Source organism: Chiloscyllium plagiosum, chromosome 35, assembly GCF_004010195.1.
Source record: "Chiloscyllium plagiosum isolate BGI_BamShark_2017 chromosome 35, ASM401019v2, whole genome shotgun sequence".
NCBI lineage: Eukaryota > Metazoa > Chordata > Chondrichthyes > Orectolobiformes > Hemiscylliidae > Chiloscyllium > Chiloscyllium plagiosum.
This window is the reverse complement of record NC_057744.1, coordinates 26,213,181-26,237,417: the sequence shown is the minus strand read 5'-3', so window position 1 is coordinate 26,237,417 and position 24,237 is coordinate 26,213,181. Positions and strand designations below refer to the sequence as shown.

Sequence of the window (24,237 nt, the reverse complement as noted above, 5' to 3'; positions counted from 1 at the left end):
CCAGTTTCCTCATTTCCCCTCCCCCCACCCTGTCTCAGTCAAATCCATCAAATTCAGCACCGCCTTCCTAACCTGAGATCCTCTTCCCGACCTCTCCGCCCCCACCCCAGTCTGACCTATCACCCTCACCTTTACCTCTTTCCACCTATCACATTTCCAACGCCCCTCCTCCAAGTCCCTCCTCCCTACCTTTTATCTTCTCCTGCTGAACACTCTCTGCTCATTCCTGAAGAAGGGCCTGTGCCCAAAACGTCGAATCTCCTGTTCCCTGGATGCTGCCTGACCTGCTGTGCTGTTCCAGCAATAAAGTTTCAACTAGGCCACTTAGAACAGAGTTGAGGAGAAACTTCTTCACCTAGAGAGTGGTGGGTGTATGGAGTGCTCTGCCCCAGAGGTCTCTGGATGCTTTCAAGAAAGAGTTGGATAGAGCTCTTAAGGATGGTGGAATCAAAGGTTATGGGGATAAGGCAGGAACAAGATACTGACTGAGGATGATCAGCCATGATCATAACGAATGGTGGTGCTGGCTCAAAGGGCAGAATGGCCTACTCCTGCACCTATTGTCTATTGTATCTTGTTCAGAACACTTGGCGCTGTCAGGTAGTTCTGCTAGTTTTTAGATCTCTTAAAGATACAGTATACTTCTGCACCTTCATAACAGTTGTGTAGATAGAAGATAGAGCTTATTCTTTTATATTAAGGTACAAAGCTTCATCACATTTAGATCAATACTGCCCAGATCAAATCTAGCAATTTGAGTAGACTTTGATCGAACTGCAAAGGAAGACCAGAAAATGTTTCAGCTCTAACCTCACAAAAAAAAAGCTTCTGTTTAAACTTATCTGAACTCAGCAAGAGTTTGGGTTTCCTTTGGAGCTGTGTTTTGTCTGCCTGACATCACTCGCGTCAGAACTTGAATAATATTTAATAAGAGGTAACATGAAAAAAGACAAGTCAATTACTCTTTTGTTTTGTTCATGGTGTGGCTGGCAGTAATAATGAGAAGGATTTATCAAAGAGCATTCAGCCTTAATGAATCTCTCACCAGGTTCTGGGTTGTTTGCCCTTTGAGAGAAAGGAAATTAGAGGTACAGAATGTCACTGTTATGTATCACTGCAATAAATGTGTTTCTAATGTCGTGGCCATGTTGCTGAGGGAACAGCTGTCATTTTTGACTGAGGACAGTGATGGTTTTTAATGATTTGAGACAAACAAAACACAGGCAACTGTTGACTGGTGTTCTGCAGGGAGTCATCTGATTCCTGGCAGATGATGCTCTGATCAGAGAACAATATTTGTGATATCAGAGAGATTAAATTAGTGCTTTTAGTGAAGAATGGCAGCACTGAACTAAAGCTAAAGGGACCACAGTGCCACCAGTAAGGTCCCCAAGTAACGGTGCCATTCAATGCTGCCTGCTTCTATTTTGACTTTGGCCATGAAAAGCCATGCCTTTTCCACCCACAAGTGGTGGGTTTCCATCTTTGGCATGCACATATTTTCTAACACAGGTAGGAAAAGCCTCAAATCACAACAAGCAGGAATGATAATTTCGTAGCACGCGCTATTGTTTCCAGCAGAGCGTAACTTTTTTACACTCCACAACGTAATTGGGAAGCATTCGAGAGGCAAGAGTAGCCAAGGCAATTGGAATTACTGGGTTCTGTGTAACAGCAATGTGTTCTAAGAATTGTATTGATCACTAACTGACAACTCTGATAACCGCAGTATTTTCTAAATTGGTAATGCAAGTGGGCCATATAATAGTTATCAGGTCACATTGGAAATGAACTTCTGTCAACAGGAGCTTGTATGCACTACAAGGCACAAGCGCTTTGTGATCTGCTGTGAGAAACATGAATTTATGGTCGATTTCATATTGCAAAGTAGTCTGTCTCGCCTAAATGCATCAGAAATCCTGGCACCCAAGTTTCTGTTGTTGGCTGTATTATGAGTCATTTACTCAATTTGGACTTGAATCTGCTGAAAGCATTCAGTGCTTTAGAACAATATGAGGCTGGAAGAAAAATGCAAAGACCACCCTGGAAATGAAATACTTTGTTCCATTCACACTTCAATGGATATAAATAATTTCGGAGATGCAGTCACAAATATAATTGCTTGTGTATTGACCTGTTGGTTATCAATGACTGTCAGCAATTTCAGCATCTCTTGCAAATCTATAACTGCCATCCAAAATAAGCCAGTCACACAATTAAAACAATTCACAATTGACCCAAACATTTAATAGGTGAAAAGCTGTGCAATAACAAGGCAAATGTAGGCTGTTCACCTTGGCATTCTTTAGGAATGATGTTAAAGGCAAAGTGGAACATCCTTCATGCTCATTAATTCTGGGTCATTCAATTTATTTGAAAGAAGTGTCTGTAAAATATTAAGTGTTAACTTTGAAACAACCAGTTGCCACCAGCTTGTATATTTTGGCAGCTTTCCAAACAGTGTTCTTAGCTGCTTCTGTTTAACTTGGATTTGATGCTGCCTCTTTCTTGGTCACATTGCCATTGCTTGACAACACCTTTAATTGGATCAAAAGTTAGGCATGGCAAAAATGTACATTAAATGCCCTGGTTACAATAGTTTTTCTTCACTTTGCCTGTAATTGGTAATGTAATCACAGAACGGCTTTTGACCAGATCGTTTCCGTAGGGATCTGTTGTGTGACTGGTCTTCACAAACGCCTTTTGCAAATATTGATTGCTACTTCCAAACATTTAGGTTTGAGAAACTATATTGCCATCATTGAATAAACTGTAACCTTTACTTGGTTTAAAATTCACATTTCAGCAGATCTATACTGTCATGTTCTGACCATTATTTCTTTCTGCATGCTAGTGCTATCTGTTACTCTCACAAATATGATCTGCATTTGTTCTAGCAAATCTTTGCACAGGTTTAGAAGAATGTTGGGAAAAAACTTCTGTCCTTGCCAAAAATATTTGCATTTTCAGTTATCATATTCCACAGATCTAATGACTCAGAGAAGTAAATTTCATAGTAGATCTGAGTAACTAATCGCACGTCAAAAAGTGAAGAGATTAATCAATAAGATCTGCAATAGATTCAGGATTATTAATACACAGAATGCAGTTTGTACGTTTCATCACTCATGAATATCACGGGTTAGAATATTTTCCCACGAGAGACTTTGAGACTGCGGCAGTAACATAAAGTAAAGAAAATTACATTGTTACTTTTGAATTTAGAAAAGAAAAGCATACAAGGAAGGACATAGGATTGGAATACTGCCTCACAGAGAAAGACTGGCACAGTAACTATAAATTCAAATGACCTCCAACTGAATTCTTACTGCTATAATTCTATAACTGTGGCAGAGATCACGACTAACTCGAGTTACAGTTTCTGATAGCTTCACCAAATGTTTCAGATCATCATTTGAAAATAATTCTTTTAAAAATGTAACAGCCTGAATTTTCCAAGGGTTTGTGTTTTTGTAATGTTTATGGCTTTGGGACTCTTGAATGGCACAAAAAAATTAGAAATTTTAGATTAAAGAATTCTGTCATTAATTGTACTGCTCTTGTGAATTTTGCAGCAGTCTGCCACTAATCTTGCTGCTAAAGTAGAAGCAGCAGGATAAGCTGAAATGGCATGTCAAATGTGCTCTATCATTCAATTTGATTGTGGCTAATCTTTAGCTTCAATTCCAGTTACCTACCTGCTCCTTATGGCCTGCAATTCCGTGGTATTCCTGTATTTTTAAGCCTGCTTTCATCCAACTGTAACATAAACTTGAAAATATTGCCCAAATTACTAGGGCGTGGCAAAGATACTGACTTTAATGATACTCGATCAGATTCTAAATTACTTTGCGATATTGTCCAAAATAATTTTGAGCTCCTGAAGAAGACAAAATATAATGGAGAAAAATATCTGAAACTTAAGTGCCATTTCATCTCAAAACTAACATCCATAAAAGACAATTGCTGGTTATGGACCACGTTATGGTTGTAACTAAAGCTGGCAACAGAACAAACATTTTATGCCAACTTGTGTTTGCTTGCTGTTTTGTAAAATTGAGGTTTCAATAGACCTTGCCAATCAAATGAAGCATGCAATTACTCAATGAACAAACATTTCCACAGAAATGCAGCACTTGCCTCAAATAGACCTCAAAATTCCAACATTTATATCCCCTTAATTTTAATAAGCAATTAAATGAAAGCTGCAATCTAAAACAATAGAGACCTTGGCTTGCAGGTCCATAGTTTCATGAAAGTGGAGTTGCAGGTAGACAAGGTAGTGAAGAAGGTGTTTGATATTTTTACCTTTATTGGTCAGTGCATTGAGTGGAGGAATTGGGATGTCATGTTGCATATGTATAGGGCACTGATTAGGCCACTTTTGAAATATTGCAATCAATTCTGGTCTCCATGCTATTGTGAAACTTGAAAAGGTTAGAAAGGATTTACAAGGGTGTTGCCAAGGTTGGAGGGTTTGAACTATAGGGAAAAGCTGAATAGGCTGGGTCTATTTTCTCTGGATCATCAGAAGCTGAGGGACTACTTTATAGAGGTTTATAAAGTCATGATTTGCATCAATAGAGTAAATCATCAAGATCTTTTTCCCAGAGGAGGCGTGTCAAAAATTAGAGGGTGTTGGCTTAATGTGAGAGGGCAAAGATTTGAAAGGGACCTAAGGGACAACATTTTCAGGCAAACGGTGATGCAGGTATGGAATGAACTGCCAGAGGAAGTGTGGAGTTTGGTACAATTCTAACATTTAAAAGGCATCTGGATGGGTACAAGGAAAGGAAAGATTTAGAGGGATATGGGCCAAATGCTGGCAAATGTGACTAGATTAATTTAAAATATCTGAACCACATGGATGAATTAGACTGAAGCATCTGTTTCTGTGCTGTACATCTCTATGACTCTGTGACATTGTTTTCGTGATCAATTTTCAGTATGTAAATGGAGGTTCTGATTCTGCTTCACTATAATTCTATGCACATGACTGAAAGATGAATTAAGTCGTTCATTCGAAAAATTTTTATAAAAATGTAAAACATAATCTCTTTATAAGCCTTTACATTGCGACTTCTGAATAATGACTGTCCTCACTATGGTGCACTTAAGCAAATTTTCCACAAGCATTTATTGTCAGTTCACTACAGTATGCTCAGGTCACACAATTATCTAACATGGAGGACTGGATTTTTGTCTCCTGCTGGTCGAGGGATGGCAGGTAGACTGGAGTTCAAAATAGTCCCAAACTGGTTCTTGGACCAGTGTGGCCTCTGGGCCAACAGGTGGAGCTGTGCTCGGAGCTGGCTGGGCTCCCTGCACTTACAGATGTTGATAGGATCATTTAATTCTTAACTCAGACTGATTAAAAGAGGCCTTTTCGAATTTTCCTGTTAGATTCCAAGTTTGAAGTCCCAAGTTTGAGCAGCCAATCTGACCCTTGAAAATCCCAATCAAAAAGCACGCAGAAACAGTCACAACATTTGCTTTCTTCCTCTTCATCAGCTGGGACATCCAACCTTGTGGCCAAAATGGCTAATAATGGAAAATTTGGACATTGTTCTTAACAGTTCCCATATTCCTCAATTACCCCAGTAATTATGTTGGTTTCACTGCTGTTTAATAAAGAATCTTGTTTCTGATGTGACATGTTGAAAGACCTAATGAGAAACGAATATCTCATAATGAACAGTGCATTTCCAATGCATATACCTGATATTAGGTTGTCAAGCAAGCTGCCCTTCAGAAGTTTCCGATGCAGTATTCTTCAATGTCAATGGAATGAATCAGCATGTCTGTGTCTCAACCATTATTTCTCCTCTTCTTCTGCTCCATCACTGTTATCATTGGTATCCTGTCTATTCACCCCTCCTATTTATTGTCTACCTCCTGCATTTCAACAGCATTCTCGAAATGCACAGCATGAGGTTCTAAAATGCCCACAACATTTAGCTCTAGCTCAACCCTTTTTCTAAACACCTCCACTACTGCTAATCTATCAGAGTGGTCACCTAATATCCAGCACTGGAGAAGCAGAATTACCCGATAATTTGTGTTAATGAAACTAAAACCGTTATTTTCAGTCCCCACTCCAAATTTCATTCAATTGCTACCGACTCCATCTCTGTCCCTGGCCACAAACTGAGATGAAGACAAAACAGAGATTGCGAGAGAAGATCAGCAGATCTGTCATTATCTGTGGAGAGGAAGCAGAGTTAGTGTTTCAAATCCAGTGATTTTACTTAAAAACATAAATAGTTTGTGGCCTTAGTGTGATATTTGGTCCCAAGGTGAGCTTTTGACCTCTCATTTGAGCCGAAGGTAAGAGTGAATAATTCCACTTTGGTAACCTTCCTTAATGTCATCTGTGTTTAGGGTGTAGGTTTGCTCACTGAGCTGTAGGTTTGATATCCAGACGTTTCATTACCTGGCTAAGTAACATCATCAATAGCGACCTCCAAGTGAAGCGAAGCTGTTGTCTCCTGCTTTCTATTTATATCTTTCTCCTGGATGGGGTTCCTGGGGTTTGTGGTGATATCATTTCCTGTTCGTTTTCTGAGGGGTTGATACATGGCATCTAGATCTATGTGTTTGTTTATGGCATTGTGGTTGGAGTGCCAGGCCTCTAGAAATTCTCTGGCATGTCTTTGCTTAGCTTGTCCATGTTTTAGTTCATCTGCTGAAACCCTCATTCTTTGTTATCTCCAAACTGAACATTCCAAGACACTTCTGGCCAGTTATTCACTTTCTACATCTGGAAACTTGAGGCATAAACTTTGTCTTTCTGTGTCTTAAATTGCCACAAATCTGAGTCCCCAGTGAATTTGATGATCTACATTGTCCTCTGATCATTTTGATTTTAAAATTCTGATTTCAAATCTCTCCTCAGCACCTTTTCATATGAATGTAAACTATTCCAGCCCCATAATCTTTCAAGATATCTGTACTCCTCTAATCCTGGCCTCTTGAGTAAACACATTTGGAATTGATCCCCTTTATTCTGCAGTCCAGCATTTGTTGCCCATCCTTTGTTACCCTTGAATTGAGTCATTGTGTGGAGGTGCCAGTGTTGGACTAGATTGGATAAGGTCAAAAGTACACAACACCAGGTTATCGTCCAGCGGACCAGCGTTCTGAAAGCTAATGTTTTCAGAGAGTTATAGGGATGTACAGCACAGAAACAGACCCTTCAGTCCAACTTGACCATGCTGACCAGATATCCTAAATTAATCTAGTCCCATTTGCCAGCACTAGATCCATATCCCTCTACACCCTTCCTATTCATGTACCCATCCAGATGATTTTTAAATGTTGCAATTGTACCAGCCTCTACCACTTCGTCTGGCAGCCTCATTCCGTACACGCACCACCCTCTGCGTGAAAACGTTGCCCCAAAGGTCCCTTTTAAAGCTTTCCCTTTTCACCTTAGACCTATGCCCTCTAGTTCTGGACTCCCCCATCCCATGGAAAAGATCTTGTCTATTTACCCTGTCTATACCCCTCATGATTTTATAAACCTGTATAAGGTCACCCTTCAGCCTCCAACACTCCAGGGAAAGCAACCCCAGCATATTCAGCCTCTCCCTGTTACTCAAACCCTCCAACCCTGGCAACATCCTTGTAAATCTTTTCTGAACCCTTTCAAGTTTCACAATGTCCTTCAGATAGGAGGGAGACCGGAACTGCATGCAGTATTCCAGAAGTAGCCTAACCAATATCCTATACAGCTGCAACATGACCTCCCAAATCTGAGATGCAATGCTCTGACCAATCAATGAAATCATATCAAACATTTTCCTCACTATCCTATCTACATGAGACTTCACTTTCAAAGAACTATGAACCTGCACTCCATGTCTCTTTGTTCAGCAGTACTCCCCAGGACATTACCATTAGGTGTATAAGTCCTGCCCTGATTTGCCTTTTCAAAATGCAGCACTTATCCAATTTAAACTCCATCTGCCACTCCTCAGCTCATTGGCCCAACTGACAAGATCCCATTGTACTCTCAGGTGACCTTCTTCACTGTCCACTATACCTCCAATTTTGGTGTCACCTGCAAAGTTGCTAACTCTACCTCTGATTTGAGGTAGAGATTTGAATGGGAGATTTTAAATCAGGTAAGGAGTATTTCCCTCTTACTGATGATTGTGTCTGCATGAAATGTGTTTGGTTGTGAATCCAATAAAATTGCATGGATTGGTTAGAGCGGTAGTTAGAGGCAATGAGGACTTTACAGGAGCTATAGGAAAGGAGGAAAATAGCAGAGGCAGTCAGGTAGATGGGTTATGACCAGGAAAGGTTGGAGAAAGAGGCAGGTAGTTCAGGAGTCTCCTGTGGCTATCCCCATCTGAAACAAATATGCCTTTTTGGAAAATGTAGGGGGTGATGGACTCTAAGGGGAATGTAACTCAAACAGCCAAGTTTCTGGTACCGAGACTGGCTCTAATACAACAAGGGGCACATCAGGTTCCAGCCGATCGATTGTGGTAGGGTACTATCCAGTCAGAGGCAGAGACAGACATTTCTGCAGATGACCGTGAGAAATCAGAATGGTGTGTTGCTTCCCTGGTGCCAGGATCAAGGACATCTTGGGGAGAGTGGAGAATATTCTCAAAGGGGAGAGGGACCAGCAGGAGGTCATTGTAAACATTGGAACTAACGACATAGGAAGGAAAAATGATGAGATTCTGAAGGGAGAATATAGCAAGTTAGGCAGGAATTTAAAAAGGAGGTCCTCAAAGGTAGTAATATCTGGATTACTCCCTGGTGCTATGAGCTTATGAGATAGGAATAGGAGAGGAGAGCAGATGAATACACGGCTGAGAAGCTGGTGCAGGGGAGAAGGTTCACATTTTTGGATCATTAGAATCTCATCTGGAGTACAAGTGATCTTTATAAGAAGGACAGATTGCATCTGAATTGAAAGGGAACAAATATACTGGCAGCGAGATTTGCTCAAGCTGCTTGGGAGGATTTAAACTATTAAAGCATGCGGGGAGGTGGTGGGACCTAGGGAGATAGTGAGGAAAGAGATCATAAACCCGTTGGACTATAACCTGGTGTCATGTGATTTTTTACATTGAATTGAGTGGCGTGCTATGCCATTTCAGAGAGCTGTTAAGAGTCAACTGTGTTGCTTGGAGTAATGTGCAGAAATGGCATTTTCTTCCTTCCTAAAGGCATTAGTGAACCAATTGAGCTTTTATGACAATTGACATTAGCTTCATGGTTAATGAACTTTTAATTACAGATTTTTTTATTGAATTCAAATTCCACCATCTGCCATTGTGGGATTTGAATCTGGGTCACCTGAACATGAACTAGCTATCAGTCTAGTGCCAATACCACTATTATTTGACTTTGAGTTGATCCAAGCCTGAAGTTCTGGAATACCTGCTCTTCAAATTAATGCCCCTTCACCTTGCTTTCTTCACGGAAGAAGTACCTTAAAACCTACTTTCTTGACCGAGCGTTTGGTTATCTGATTTGTGCAGATTATGTAATACTTTGATTTTCAATACCCCAGTCAAATACTCAAGGCATTTCGTGATCTAATAAATTGCTTCTACTCCAGCCAGGCAAGGGTTTTTGAACCTGTGCTTTGCAGAGCTATGACTGAAGTTATTTTTCTGTCACTTTAATCAGATTAGTGTAACTCATTCACTTTATTAATAATAACTTCACTCTTGATACATATAATTAATATCCAACTGCATCTAACATGAACTAGTAAGGCTGTCTTTGTTTCTGTATTCTTCATTGCAAATTGAAAAATCTGTTTGCTGTCATAATGTTTCACTGCAGAACTATTTTTTTTTCCATAGACATTATCAAAAGGCAAAGTTCTTTCAAATGTGTGAATCAGTATGCTATGACATATCTTAATAGGGTCTGTGATAGTAACTAAACTGACGGTTGTCAGGTTAATGTTGATTCAATAGTTCAGTGGTCACTGCTGTAACATTGACTTATAATTCAGTGCTAAGGCGACATGTGAATATCACAGCCAAATGAAATGTAATCACTAATAGCACGGCTAATGTTGGTAGAATCTAGGGCAGCCTGATTAACCCTTTCTAAATAAATTTCTTCAAGGATATTAATAGATTCACTTATTGCTTGTAAAGTCAATTGGCTCCTTGGCATGTTCCTAGGAGTTAATTCATGTCTTTTGAGAATTTTGTTTTATGATGTATTGTGAAAATGAAAAGTGTTTTAAAGATATTCTGTCTGTGATTTTGAAATAGTTCTGATGGCAAGTTAGCAGTGACCATTTATCAAAAAGAATATAATAATATGCAGTTATTGCTATTCTTTCTTTTCTCCTCTTTAGGTGCTCCTTACTTCTTGTTGTTGTGATTTCAAACTAGGCTTCATGTTAAAGACTAATTACCACTAGAGTTCATGTTTTGAACTGACAGCAATGGTTATTATACAAGTTAGACAGTAATACAATCGACATTATGTGTACAAATAATTTCTAATGTACAGAATTAACATGAGGAAAACATGGATAACAGACTGTGTGAAAGTGAGGACTGCAGATGCTGGAGATAAGAGTCGAGTGTGTGGTGCTGGAAATGCACAGCAGGTCAGGCAGCATCCGAGGAGCAGGTGAACTGACATTTCAGGCAAAAGCCCTTCATCAGGAATGAGGCTGTGAGCCGAGAGGGTGGACAGATAAATGGAAGGGGGGTGGGGCTTGGGGGGAAGGTAGCTGGGAGTGCAATAGGTGGATGGAGTTGGGGGTAATGGTGATAAATTGGAGGGGAGGGTGGAGGTGATAGGTAGGAAGGAAGATGGATAGGTAGAACAGGTCATGAGGGTGGAGCCAAGTTGAAAGGTTGGAACTGGGATCAGGTGGGGATAGGGGAAATATGGAAACTCATGAGATCCACATTGATGTCCTGTGGTTGGACGGTCCTGAAGCGGAAGGTGAGGCATTCTTCTTCCAGACGTCAGGTGGTTAGCGAGTGGTGATAGAGGAGGCCCGGGACCTGCATGTCTTTGGCAGAGTGGGAGGGGTAATTGAAGTGTTCGGCTGTGGGGCAGTGGGGTTGGTTGGTGCAGGCATCTCGGAGATGTTCTCTCAACAGCTCTGTGAGAAGACTGTGGTTGACTATCTTATAACGCACATGAAATTGAAAAAACGCCATCAAGACAGATCCCATAGATTTCTGAGCAACGCACCAAGACGTTAATGACACAGTGGATCATTGAATCTCATCAAATTCATGTTTGCTGATCCTGCTTTGATGGTCCTACTGAAGAGCCACACCATCATGGATTGCCTCAACAATGGCTGCTATTCTTATCGCTCATCCTACTATACAAGTCCACATTCCCCTACATTCCAAAAAATACAATCCAGTTCTTATCCCCTGCCATAACTCTGGATTTTGCTGGGGTTTCCCTGAGCTATAATCTTGCTCATTTGTATGAAGTTAAAACATCTCCATAGAGACCCATATCCCAACACCAAGTCATGATTTGTTTATGTATGAACAGCCTACTGCCTCGTTCAGAGTCTGGTACCAGAGTGTCAGTATCTCTGACACTCACCCTTCCTTATTTTTTTTCTCTCCTCTGATAAAAACCTCTGGTCAAAATAATGCCATCTGAAAGCAAGGTTGTAACTGATGCCAAGGAAGCTGACCAATATACTCGAGAACACCTTTAAAATAACTGCACAGAGGCCAATATCCCATCACCGAGTCACCCTTTATTTACTTGTGGCCAGCCAGCAACTCCCCTGAACTGAGGAGATTCTAATCTCCTTGATACATATATATGTATGCCCCCTACACTACTGCCATACAACAGTAGTGCTTCTTTATTCACCCTTTTTTATGTGTCAGTTCAGGTTTATCGGAGTCATCTAGACTCAAATGTTAGCTTGCTCTCTGTCCATGGATGCTGCCTGACCCTCTGTGATCTCCAACATTTATTTTCAGTACAGATTCCAGCATCTGCTGTAATTTATTCTTACTAATTCCTTAAAATTGATCAGAGTTCTACGAGCACAGAGTGACCTACCTCTTTTGGCACTTAACTCACAGTTGTGTGGTTCAGTTGCCTTCATCCAGGACAGTTAAAAATCAGTAATCCTGACATGGAGTCTTTTCCTGTCTCTATCACATACTTACTGGCCTTCAGTTTCTGTATCCGTTAACTTCCACTCTCGTGACATATTGAAAATATTATGACTAGACAAGTTGAATCTTGCTGACGAGCGACTTTTATAACTGAATGTGCTCTGAATATTATGTTCTCAAAGGAAAAGTTAGATAAATGACTTTCAGTCAAACTAACCATCCTGTGTAGCAATGGTTACAGATCCCAATGAGAACCCTCCAAAGCAGTAAGATTATTTTTGACTGTTTTGTAGCCAGCATCATCTTTGAATATGTTGTGCAACTGATGCAAAATGAACTGTGTTACAAAAGGACAATGGGTGAGCTTGCAATACTCTGGCCTTTTCCAACTTGGACTTGTGCTTTGATTGATAACTCCGACAATAAACCTCTACAATAATGTGGAATTCAGTTAACGTCATCATCATCATCATTCTTTTAAAATAAAATCATGCGTTGTGGGCGTTGTTGTCTAGGTCAGCATTTATTACCCAACCCTAATTAACTTGGAGAAGGTGATAGTGGGCTACCTTCTAGAACCAAAAGGTTTGACAATCCTTAAGGTGCAAGGACAGCAGAGTGTTCGAAAGAACAGGATACTCATTGATTAGCAATTGACTCCAATTAGTTGTGGCATTGCCATAGAGAAAATACCATGGGACAGTTAACATCTTAGAAAAGGCAAGGTTAGTCTGACTTCTTGGTGTATTTCCATATGGAGGCGACCTTTTGGGAGTGTGGGGGTTGCAGAGGGTGTTCAGCTCGAGTGGGCACAAGGAAGTCTTAAAACGGTCCTCCAACAATTCCAGCATGGTTAATGTTGCCAACCCATGTGGCTGCCTTAAAATAACGGTGGAGATCCAAAATTGACCATTGAACAATCTTGGGAGGCCTAATGGTGAGAAGGCTGCCAGATGCCTCCTCCATCCACTGGAAAATGGGTGACACTGTGGGTATGGTTGGCAATTTGGTGGGAAGCTCACGTGACATATTTTACAAATGACCAATTCACTAGATTGGCATTGACTTGATATTTCCATACTTTAAGGCAAATAACCCAGAGAAATAAGTGGTCTTATTGAACAACATTTTCCTTCTTTTAAGAAGGAGGAAAGGATTATTCAAATCTGACGGTAGACTCTTTTTTTGATTGACTCATGGGATGTGGGCATCACAGGCTGGGCCATCATTTACTGCCCACCCCTAGTTGCCTTTGAGAAGGTGGTGTTGAGATGTTCAGTACACATGCTGCGGGGAGACTCACAATGCGATTAGGAAGAAAATTCCAGGATTTTGACTCAACATGAGGGAAGGGACTGCAATATATTTTCAAGTCAGGATAGTGGGTGGCTTGGAAGGGAGCTTACAGGTGGTGGTGTTCCCATGTATCTGCTGCCCTTGTCTTTTCAGATGAAAGTGGTCATGAGTTTGGAAGGGTGTATCGAAGGAGCTTTCGGTGTAATTCTTCAATGCATCTCTTTAAATTGCACACACTGCCGTTACTAAGCACTGGCAGTGGAGGGAGTGGATATTTGTAGATATTTTGCCAATAAAGCAGGCTGCTTTGTCTGAGATGAAGGTGAGTTTCTTGGGTAGTATTGAAGCCCTATACATCCAGGCCAGTGAGGACTATTCCACCAAACGTTTGCGTAAACCTTATAGATGGTGGAGTCAGGAGCTGAGTTACTTCGCGAGGGATGGAAATAATAGCGAGCAGTTCTTTTGTCGTCATGTGGGTAGCAGTGAGATGTGTCTGAGGAGGATTCTGGGAGCAGTCAGCTCAGTCACCACAGCTGAGGAGAGAATGACGCAGGACCCAGTAGTAAACAGGAAGAAGAGCTTCTTATAGAGTGTTGTAATGAGAAGTGACTGAGCAGGACTCTGGGAGAGATTATCTTTTCTAACGGAAGCATATAAAAGGGAGGCAAGCTCTAGTGGGAGCAACCCATTTTGGAGAGGGGCTGTTGAGGTTGAAGTGTTGCTGTTAAGGGCAAAGTTTGGGCTTTAGTGAGCATTGAGCTTCACTAAGGTGAGTGAGCAGCAATAAGGTACAACAAGGTTCTTTTTCTTTTAATCCAGTATTTAACAGAGAGGCAGTGATGTCAGTTAGAACAGTGCTATACTCTTGTGAGTTGTGGGAGATCAGGGGGAAGTCTCTGTCTGCAGGATGTGTATCCACCCACAGCTCCTCTCAAACTACATGCATCGGGTAGAGTTGCAGTTGGACTCACATCGGAGAATACAGGATGCAGAAAGTTTTGTTTTTACGAGTTACAGGAATGTGTTGCACCGGAGATTCAGCCAGATAGATGGGTGACTGCCAGGGTGCACCGCCAGGCAGGCAGTGCAGGAATTCCTGTAGTATTCCTCTCTCAAATAAGTGTTCCATTTCTAATTCTGTTCAGGATGGCCTCTCAAGGAAAACAGCAAAAACAGCAGCTAGATCAGTAGCACTCCAACTGGTTCTGTTATACAACAGGGAGGGTTGAAATGTAGGCGAGCAGTAGTGTTGGGGACTGTATGGTCATGGGCACAGATAAGCATTCCTATGGCCGAGTGCAAGAGTCCAGAATGGTATGTTGCCTCCCTGATGCCAGGGTTAGTCATGTTTCTGAACATGTGGACGAAGGAGGAGCATTCCGAAAGCTTGTGATTTCAAATAAACCTGTTGGATTGTAACCTGAAGTCATGTGACTTCTGACCTTGTCTCTCCCTTGTCGACATAGGGTATTCTGAAAGGAAAGGGAGTGCAGCCAGAGGTTATGGCCCATATTGGGTACTAACAACACAGACTCAGAGAATTAGGCAGAAAGTTTGAAAAGGAGAAAGTGAGGACTACAGATGCTGGAGATCAGAGCTGAAAATGTGTTGCTGGGAAAGTGCAGCAGGTCAGGCAGCAACCAAGGAGCACGAGAATCATCATTTCGGGCATGAGCCCTTCTTCAGGAATCATTCCTGAAGAAGGGCTCATGCCCGAAACGTCGATTTTCCTGCTCCTTGGATGCTGCCTGACCTGTTGCGCTTTTCCAGCAACACATTTTCAGAAAGTTTGAAAAGCAGACTTGAGGGATGTAATCATGAGATTACTCCATATGCCATGTGTCAGTGAGGCCAAAATTAGGAAGATATTACAGTTAAATGCTAAAGAGCTGTTATAGGAGGGAGGGCTTCAGATATCTGGATCATTGGGATATCTTCCAGGTAAGGTGGGACCTGTGCAAGAAGGACATGTTGCTAGAGGAACACTGATATCCTTGCAGGGAAGTTTGCTGGTCCCACTCAGGAAGGTTTAAACTAGTGTGGTAGGGGGTGGGAACCTCAGCAGTAAGTCAAACATGCAGTGATTGAGGAGATGCTAAGTCTAAAAGGAAGAACAGTCAACTAAGTCTGGAAGGAAGAACGGGCAGGGCCAAGTGAATGAACATTGTGGGACTGGCTGTCTAATTTGTATTTATTTCAATGCAAAGATATAACTGAGAACACAGATGAGCTTAGAGTCATAGAGTCTCAGAGATGTACAGCACAGAAACAGATCCTTCAGTCCAACTAGTCCATGCTGACCAGATATCCTAAATTAATCCAGTCCAATTTGCTAGCACTTGGCCCACATCCCTCTAAATGTTTCCTATTCATATATCCATCTAGATGCCTTTAAATGTTAGAATGTACCAGCCTCTACCACTTCCTCTGGCAGCTCATCCACACACACACACACACACCACCCTCTGCGGGGAAATGTTGTCCCTTAAATCTCTTTAAAGTCTTTCTCCTCTCACCTTCAACCCATGCCCTCTAGCTCTGGACTCCCCCACCCCAGGGAAAAGACCTTTTCTATTTATCCTTTCCATGTCCCTCATGATTTTTTAAGCCTCTGTAAGGTCACTGCTCAACCTCCGACATGCCAGGGAAACCAGCTACTGACTGTTCAGCCTTGAGCCTGAATTAGGTCATGGAACTATGATATTGCAACCATTAGAAAAAGTTATGCCAGGGTTTAAATGTTTCAAGCAAAATAGAGAAGGTGTGAAAGGGAGACTATCATAGCTGCACAAAGAGAGGACATCTTAGAGGGTTCATCCAGCAAGGCCACATGGGAAGAAGTTAGGAATGTAGAAGGTACAATCACAATGATGGGGCTATAGTATAAGCTTCCCAATAGCTATCAGGAATTAGAGGAACACATACCGAAGCAGATTATGGAAAGATATAAAAACAACAAGGCTGTTGTTGTGGGTAATTTTAATTCCCTTTTAGACTGGGATATCCTTACTGCCAGGGGCTTAGAAGAGGCAGAATTTGTTACGTGCATCCAGGAAGGTTTCTTGCAACAATATTAAGGTAGTTCAAGTCGGGAAGGGGACATATGAAACCATGTACTGGGTGATGAGTCTGGCTAATTGATTGAAATTTCAAATGGTGAGCATTTTTGGAATAGCGATTATAATTTCATAGATTTTAAGATGGTCGTGAATTAGCATTGGATGAAAGTGGTAAGTTTGCGGAAGGCTAATTACAACAGTAAATGGCAGAAACTGGAGAAATTAATTTTGAGGTGGTTTTTTGAGGGTAAATCTACATCTGACATGTGGAAATCCTTTAAAGGCCAGTTGATCAGAGTTCAGTACTGATATGTTCCTGTGAGGATGAAAGATAAGGAGGGCAAGTTTCAGCAACCGTGGTTGACAAGAGATATCAAAAATGTAGTCAAAAACAAAGAGGAAGCATATGTAATGTTTAGGAAACTGAAAACAGATAAGGCCCTCAAAAAAAGTAAAGGAAGCAGGAACAAACTCAAACAAGAAATTAGGAAGGTAAAAAGAGGCCATGAAATGTTCTTAGTATGTTGGATTAAAAAGAATCTCTAGGCATTATATACATATATTAGGAGCAACAGGATAGCTAGGATAAAGGTAGGCCCACTAGAGAACAAAGGAAAAACTTTATGGAGTTAGAAGAAATGGGTGAGGACCTTAAAGAGGACTTTGTATTGGTATTTATCAAGGAGAAGAACATGGATGATAGCAAGACTAGAGAGGGCTATGTTGATATCCTAGGAGATGTTGATATTAAGAAGGAGGAGGTGTTGGCTGTCTTGAAAAACTTTAAGGTAGAGAAGTCCCCAGGATCTGATGGGACTTCAGAGGGTGTTAGTGAGTTTTGAGAAGATTTGTAGCTAAGGTTGAGGTTCTGGATGTACAAGATCCCTCTAGATATGAATGCTCTGAATAGTCTGGTCATTAACTGCATACTTTCTTCTTCCACTTGACCTTCCAAAATGTATGTCCTTACACTTATCCGGATTAAACTCCGTCTGCCTGTTGTGCACCCTGCATGCATAGACCATATCTGGATTGCACTGCCAGGGGAGATGTAGAAGCAGATACAATAAGAAAGTTTAAGAGGCATTTACACAGACACATGAACAGACAGAGAATAGAGGGATGGCGATCATGTGCAGGCAGATGGGATTAGTTCAGAATGGCATCATGGTCGGCACAGACGTGATGGTCTGAAGGGCTTGTTTTTGCGCTGTACTGTTCTCTGTCTATGTGCTGTAATTTGTCTTGCTGCATCTCAGAGTCAATGTTTATTAATGAAGACGAGCCCTGTAATGTGGTTTGTGGTGTCACTATCTTTTATCTCCAGGGTGTAAAGGTTGAGCAGTAAAGCTGGAGAAGAGCAGCTGTTTGGTTTAAACTTGAGTAACTTCCCACAGTTTGCAGTGCTGTCCAAATTTATGGTTCGATGGCAGGGATGTTCAATTTTCTGTTGAACTTCATCACTATCAACGTCTGCATGCTGTGGCAGCAGAACTGAAGCTTGTGCTGTGCACTTGTTGGACTCAAAAAAAAACATTTATAGGTTGATGAATTATTAATACGTTTTGAGTTCATCAGTTCCCAAAACACATCAAGCCTAAAGAGAAACATCATAATTTGGAGATTGAGTTTACCACTTTGGGTACAATGAGAGAAATACATGCTAACAGATTTTCCTTAACCTCTCAAAATCATACTTACATCTTATTTCTCCAACAGATGAAACAAAGTTTGCCTTGAACCTTTGCAATCCTATGAGTTAAGGGCAAGGGTAGCAAGTCCAGGGAAACCTAGATGTCAAGGGATATTGAAATTTAAGAAAGAAAAAAAGAAGAATATGTCAGTAATGGCACATTCAAAACAGAGAAGGCCTTTCAAAATAGATTGTAGTGGGTTGCTTAAAATGAAAATTACGAGGGCAAAAAGGGGCCACAAGATATCTTTGGCACTTGGGGTTATGAAAAGTCCAAAGGCAAATTTTTATAATTTTTACTGATAATTTATAAGTTTTATTAAGAATAAGAGGATTACCAAGGCAAGAGTGGGACCTGTTAGAGACCCAAGGAACAATCTGTGCGTGGACATGGGTGAGGTCTTAAATGAATACTTCTCAGCTGTGTACACAGAGGAGACAAACATTGTAGTCGGGGATTTCAGTTAGGATGATGCAGTTCTAGAACACATTAAGATCAGTAAGGAGGAGGTATTAGATGTTTCAATGGGCACAAAGGTGCATAAATCCCCAGGGCCTGATGAGATGTATCCAAAGCTGCTATGGGAGGCAGGGGAGGAAAATGCTGGGGCCTGGCAGAAATACTTAATGATTCAAGGCCGCAGGTAAAGTACCAGATAACTGGATGATAATTAATGTGCTTCCTTTATAGAGAAAAGCAGCAGGGATAGGCCAGGTAGTTACAGATCAGTTAGTTTGATGTCAGTGTTAGGGAAATGATTGAAATAAATTCTGAAGGGCAGGATTAATCAATTCTTGGAAAGGCAAGGATTGATTGGGGTAGTCAGCATGGATTTGTTAGAAGGAGATACTGTTTGACTGATTTTATTGCGTTTTTGAAAAGATGACTAAATATATTAATGTGGGTGTGTTGTTGGTGTGGTTTGCATGGACTTCAGTAAATCCTTTGAGAAGGTCCCACATTTGAAGACTATTGCCAAATGTAAGAGCTCAAGGGATCCAAGGCAAGTTCCCAAACTGGATCCAAAATAGACTTCCAAATAGGAGGCAAGAGATAATGATGGAGGGCTGTTTTTGTGATTGGAAGCCTGTGACCAGTGACACACCACAGGGATCAGTGCTGGGACCCATGTTTTTTGCTATGTACATTAGCAATTGAATGTCAATGTGAAAGGTATAATTAGTAAGTCTTTTGATGACATGAAAATTGGTGGTATTGTTGGTAGTGAGGAGGATGGTCCCGGGCTACACTCTGATATTGATCAGCTGGTAAATTGGGCGCAGCAATGGCAGGGTGAAATTTAATCCTGGTAAGTGTGAGGTGATGTATTTTAGGAAGTCAATGTTTCAACTCAGTTTTGTGATCAGTGACTATGTCAAAAGACTTGAACCAAAAAGAGTACAATAAAAAAAAATCTGTACCCTGATTTGTCTCCCTCCCCATATTTCCATCAAAGATAAGCGTTACAATGGTTATATGATATTCATAGCAATGTTCCATTTTTTTTTATTTTTGGTTCAGTGGTGCTGCTCTGCAGGGTGGAACGCAATCCATTTGTGACATATCCTTTCCAGAGTCTTTCATTAATTTTGCGATTGAACTGTGGTTGCTTTTGACACATTAGTAATTTAGTCATCAGCTTAACATTCACAATCAGGTTTAAAGATTTTGATATTAAAAAGAAATGGGAAAAGCTGTTCTACGTTTTGCAAAATTAAAATCTGTTGGCTCATTAACTAATTTGCGTGACATTCATGTGTAAATGTTGCTGCATCAATCATCTGAGGGATTTGATGCTTGACAGCTTTTCTAATTTTCATTTGAAGAACACAGAATGCCCTAGTGGAAAGAAAAAAACCCAATCAATAATATGCACTTACAGGCAGGTGAATTATTGATGGATTTAACAATAAGGAGGATATGGAAACTCTTTCAGTCAAAAGGCACCACCTGAACATATTGACTGGTGCTGAATTCAAATCTTCAAGATGATGAACACCCTTCTTGGCAGACGTGCTGTACAGGAGCAGTGAAACATCACAAGCATTGAGGCGTCAGGAACAGTCCTGGTTTATGGAGCTGAAATCAAATCAGTTGATCCAAAAGCAACACACTTTTAAGGGGCTGTTTTCTTAATAATTGTAGTTACAATGCATATTGAATTAAATCAGAAGTCGCGTATCAAAATGGCCTGCAGTGATTTAATCTGTAGAATTTGAGTTTAAACTGGAAGTAGCAAGTTCAAATTCAGCTTGAAGTTCAATGGAGTTGCAATTGGCAAGACCACAGACAACAGCATGACTGCTGTTTTACCACTTTTTCTTCATGGTGACATTCTTTACCTTCACCTCTATGCTGCTCCTTATGATTCTTATTGTGCCTTGCTGTGATTCGGTTACTCTCTTGTGCGTGGTACTCCTTTCAGTCGAAGTGACTGCTTTTTGTGCACACAGCTAATAAAAACTGATATCGAATGACAGTGAAGGAAATGTTCAATTTTACACTAAATTTATCATTGGAGTGTGCAAGGTCTAAAGAAGAGCAACTGCAAGCTATTCAGCAAACGGCAGACAGTCAGAGAGATCATTATCAGCAGAGAATAAAATAGGATATCAAAACCTAGTCACCCAATTTATTTTCTTCTAACCAAAGTTGAGATGCAGTCACATTTTCTCCAGAGTATATGCATCAGAGGCTGACAATCAAACTTTGCAAGAACAGCCCATCTGATGGCATGAATTCCCCTCTGATCTTCCCATGTCCTTTTTCCCATTGAGGGTTAGGTAACAAGTTTGGAGCTGATATCAAGCTCAGAACTGAATTTCAGTTTATTGAAAAATTGATGAATAACTGGAATAATCATCTGGGTCGAGAAGCAGAGACAAAATACTGGAATTGTCAAAGAAATAGTTGAATGCAGTGTTCGGGGAGATTATTTGTTTTTATGCAAAGATGAGCTCCATTGCTTCCTTTAACTTCCTTCAACTATATTTTATCTTGTCTTTCTCTGTCTCTCTCTTTGTTAGCAGGAACTTGAGCAGATGTCTCACTTGTCCTCTCTGTGGGTGGCCTGTGCCATATTTACTGTTACATCAGAAACACAACTGATTATTTCAAACTACAAACAGACGGGTGCAGGTGGAAGCAATTGAAAATGTTCACTCTAAGCACATGTATGGAGGTTTTTTACACACTCAAAATTGCTGATGTTTCAAAGGTAACACAATGGGCAATGTAAAATAATTGAAAGCCTCAGATGTTCTGTGCAATACACATGGTACCTGACTCCAGTTCAAACAAAATCTGGTCAGATTGGTAGAAAGGTAAGAATGATAATTCAAACGTATCCACCTTTTCCGTTCTTCCAGCGATTTCTGTTTCTTTTACCTCATTAACCTTCACTGTTTTCTGACTCCCATCCTGAGTTTGATCATTAGAATCTCTTCTGGGGTAAAAGTGACCTGAACAAGAGGGATGGATTGCACCTGAATTGGAAGGGGACTAATATACTAGTGGGGAGATTTGCTGGAGCTGCTCAGGAGGATTTAAGCTCGTAAGATTGGTGTGGGACCCAGGGAAATAGCGAGGAAAGAGGTCAATTTGAGACTAGGACAGTTGCAAAAAAGGAGCGAGTCAAATAGTCAGTGCAGGCAGGAACAAAGCAGAGAACAAGGTAGGACAAATAAATTAAACTGCATTTAATTCAATGCAAGAGGCCTAACAGGGAAGGCAGATGAATGCAGGTAATTGTTAGGGACATGGGAATGGGATATCATTACAAATACAGAAATGTGGCACAGGCATGGACAGGACTGGCAGCTTAATGATCCAGGATACAAATGCTATGGGAAGGATAGAAAGGGAGGCAAGAGAGGATGTGGAATGGTGTTTTTGTTAAGGGATAGCATTACTGCTGTACTTAGGGAAGATATTCCTGGGAATACATCCAGGGAAGTTATTTGAGAAATAAGAAAGGGGTGATCACCTTATTGGGCTTGTATCATAGACCCCGTAATAGTCAGAGGGAAATTGAGAAACAAATTTGTCAGGAGATTTCAGTTATCTGTAAGAATAATAGGGTGGTTATGATAGGGGATTTTAACTTTCCAAACATAGACCGGGACTGCCATAGTGTGAAGAGTTGAGATGAAGAGCAAGTTATTAAGTGTGTATAATAACATTTTCTGATTCAGTATGTGGATGTACCTACTAAAGAAGGTGCAAAACTTGACTTACTCTTGGGAAATAAGGCAGGGCAGGTGACTGAGGTGTCAGTGGGGGAGAACTTCGGGGTCAGCAAACCATAATTCTATTAGTTTTAAAATAGCGATGGAAAAGGATAGACCAGATCTAAAAGTTGAACTTCTAAATTGGAGGAAGGCTAATTTTGATGGTATTAGGCAAGGACTATCAAAAGTTGATTGGGGGCAGACGTTCACAAGTAAAGGCTGGAAAATGAGAAGCCTTTAGAAATGAGCTAACAAAATTCCAGAAACAATATATTCCTGTTAGGGTGAAAAGAAAGGCTGATAGGTGTAGGGAAAGATGGATGACCTCATCACCTTCTGAAGTTCAAATTTAAAGCTGCACCCACAGTATGCCTTTTCTTTTTTGACAAAATAGAAATTTAAAGGTAAGCATTCCCATCTTGTGAAACTTTTAAAATATTCCAACTTGTGCACATACCAAAATCTCTGTCCAATTTGAAAAATTTTGCAATTTCTGAAATAACGCAATAAAGGCCAGTATCCCATTACCAGGTCAGATTTTGTTTGCATTGGGCATGACACAGAGCCAGCACTCAGAGTGAGCAGAACCCCTGGCACTCCTGTTTATATATCTGTCAGCCAGTGTTCCATGATTGGATCAAACAAACAGTCCCAATTAGGGAACTCGTGTTCTGAGACCCACCTGGTTCACATTGTTACAATCACTACTCTTTGTGTTGTATAAGCAATCACCACCACGGACATAACAATAAAACAAAGAACTGTGAATGCTGGCAATCTGAAACAAGCGAAAATAGAAATTGCTGGAGGAACTCAGCATGTCTGGCAGCATCTGTGGAGAGGGAAAACAGTTAACATTGCACTACCCTTAAGGGTCACAGGACTCAAAATGTTAACTTTGTTTTTGCTTCACAGATGCTACTAAACCTGTTGAGTTTCTCCAGCACTTTCTGTTTTTGTGTTTTTTTTTCCCTGGCTCTGAGAACCTTGTTGGTGGAGACTGTCTCCACTATAGTAGTCATGATTTGGAGATGCCAGTATTGGACTGGGATGTACAAAGTTAAAAATCACATAACACCAGGTTATAGTCCAACAGGTTTAAGCGCTGCTCCTTCATCAGGTGGTTGTGGAGTACGCAATTGTAAGGCACACAATTTATAGCAAAGGTTTACTGTGTGATGTAATTGAAATTATACATTGAAAAATACCTTGATTGTCTGTTGAGTCTTTCATCTGTTCGAATACCATAATAGTTTCACTTCTTTCATGTAAAAATCACAAAACTTTTTTTTAGAAGTTGCATTCTCAGGTTAGCTGTTACAATTGTGTTAGCACCCTGTGTTCTCTGTCTATGCCATGATGTTTAAATTTATTCTAGTTTAAAAAGTGAGATAACAGAGTTTTGCATGAATTCATGCAGTTTTTGAGCAAAATACAAAGTAACTCTGCAACATCAGCATATTGTTTAGCTAACACCAATTGTTACAGTTAATCTGAGAATGCAACTTTAAAAAAAAAGTTTTGTGATTTACACATGAAAGAGGTGAAACTATCATGGTATTTGAACAGATGAAAGACTCAACAAACAATCAAGATATTTTTCAATGTATAATTTCAGTTACATCACACAGTAAACTTTTGCTATTAATTGTGTGCCTTACAATTGTGTACTCCACAATCACCTGATGAAGGAGTGACGCTCCAAAAGCTTGTGCTTCCACTTAAACCTGTTGGACTATAACCTGGTGTTGTGTGATTTTTAACTCTGTCTCCACTATAGTTCACCATAAAGTAGGGATCTACAGGGCCTATGTAGTCTAGTGCAGTTGAGGAAGACCACTTGGTAGCCTAA

At 40.6% G+C, this 24,237-nt stretch overlaps 1 protein-coding gene across 1 annotated transcript in view; it reads left to right on the top strand.

Moving 5' to 3' along the window:
* The window catches only part of opcml (opioid binding protein/cell adhesion molecule-like), a 2,226,798-nt gene that overhangs the window by 168,173 nt on the left and 2,034,388 nt on the right, over nucleotides 1–24,237 (top strand). The window lies entirely within an intron of this gene.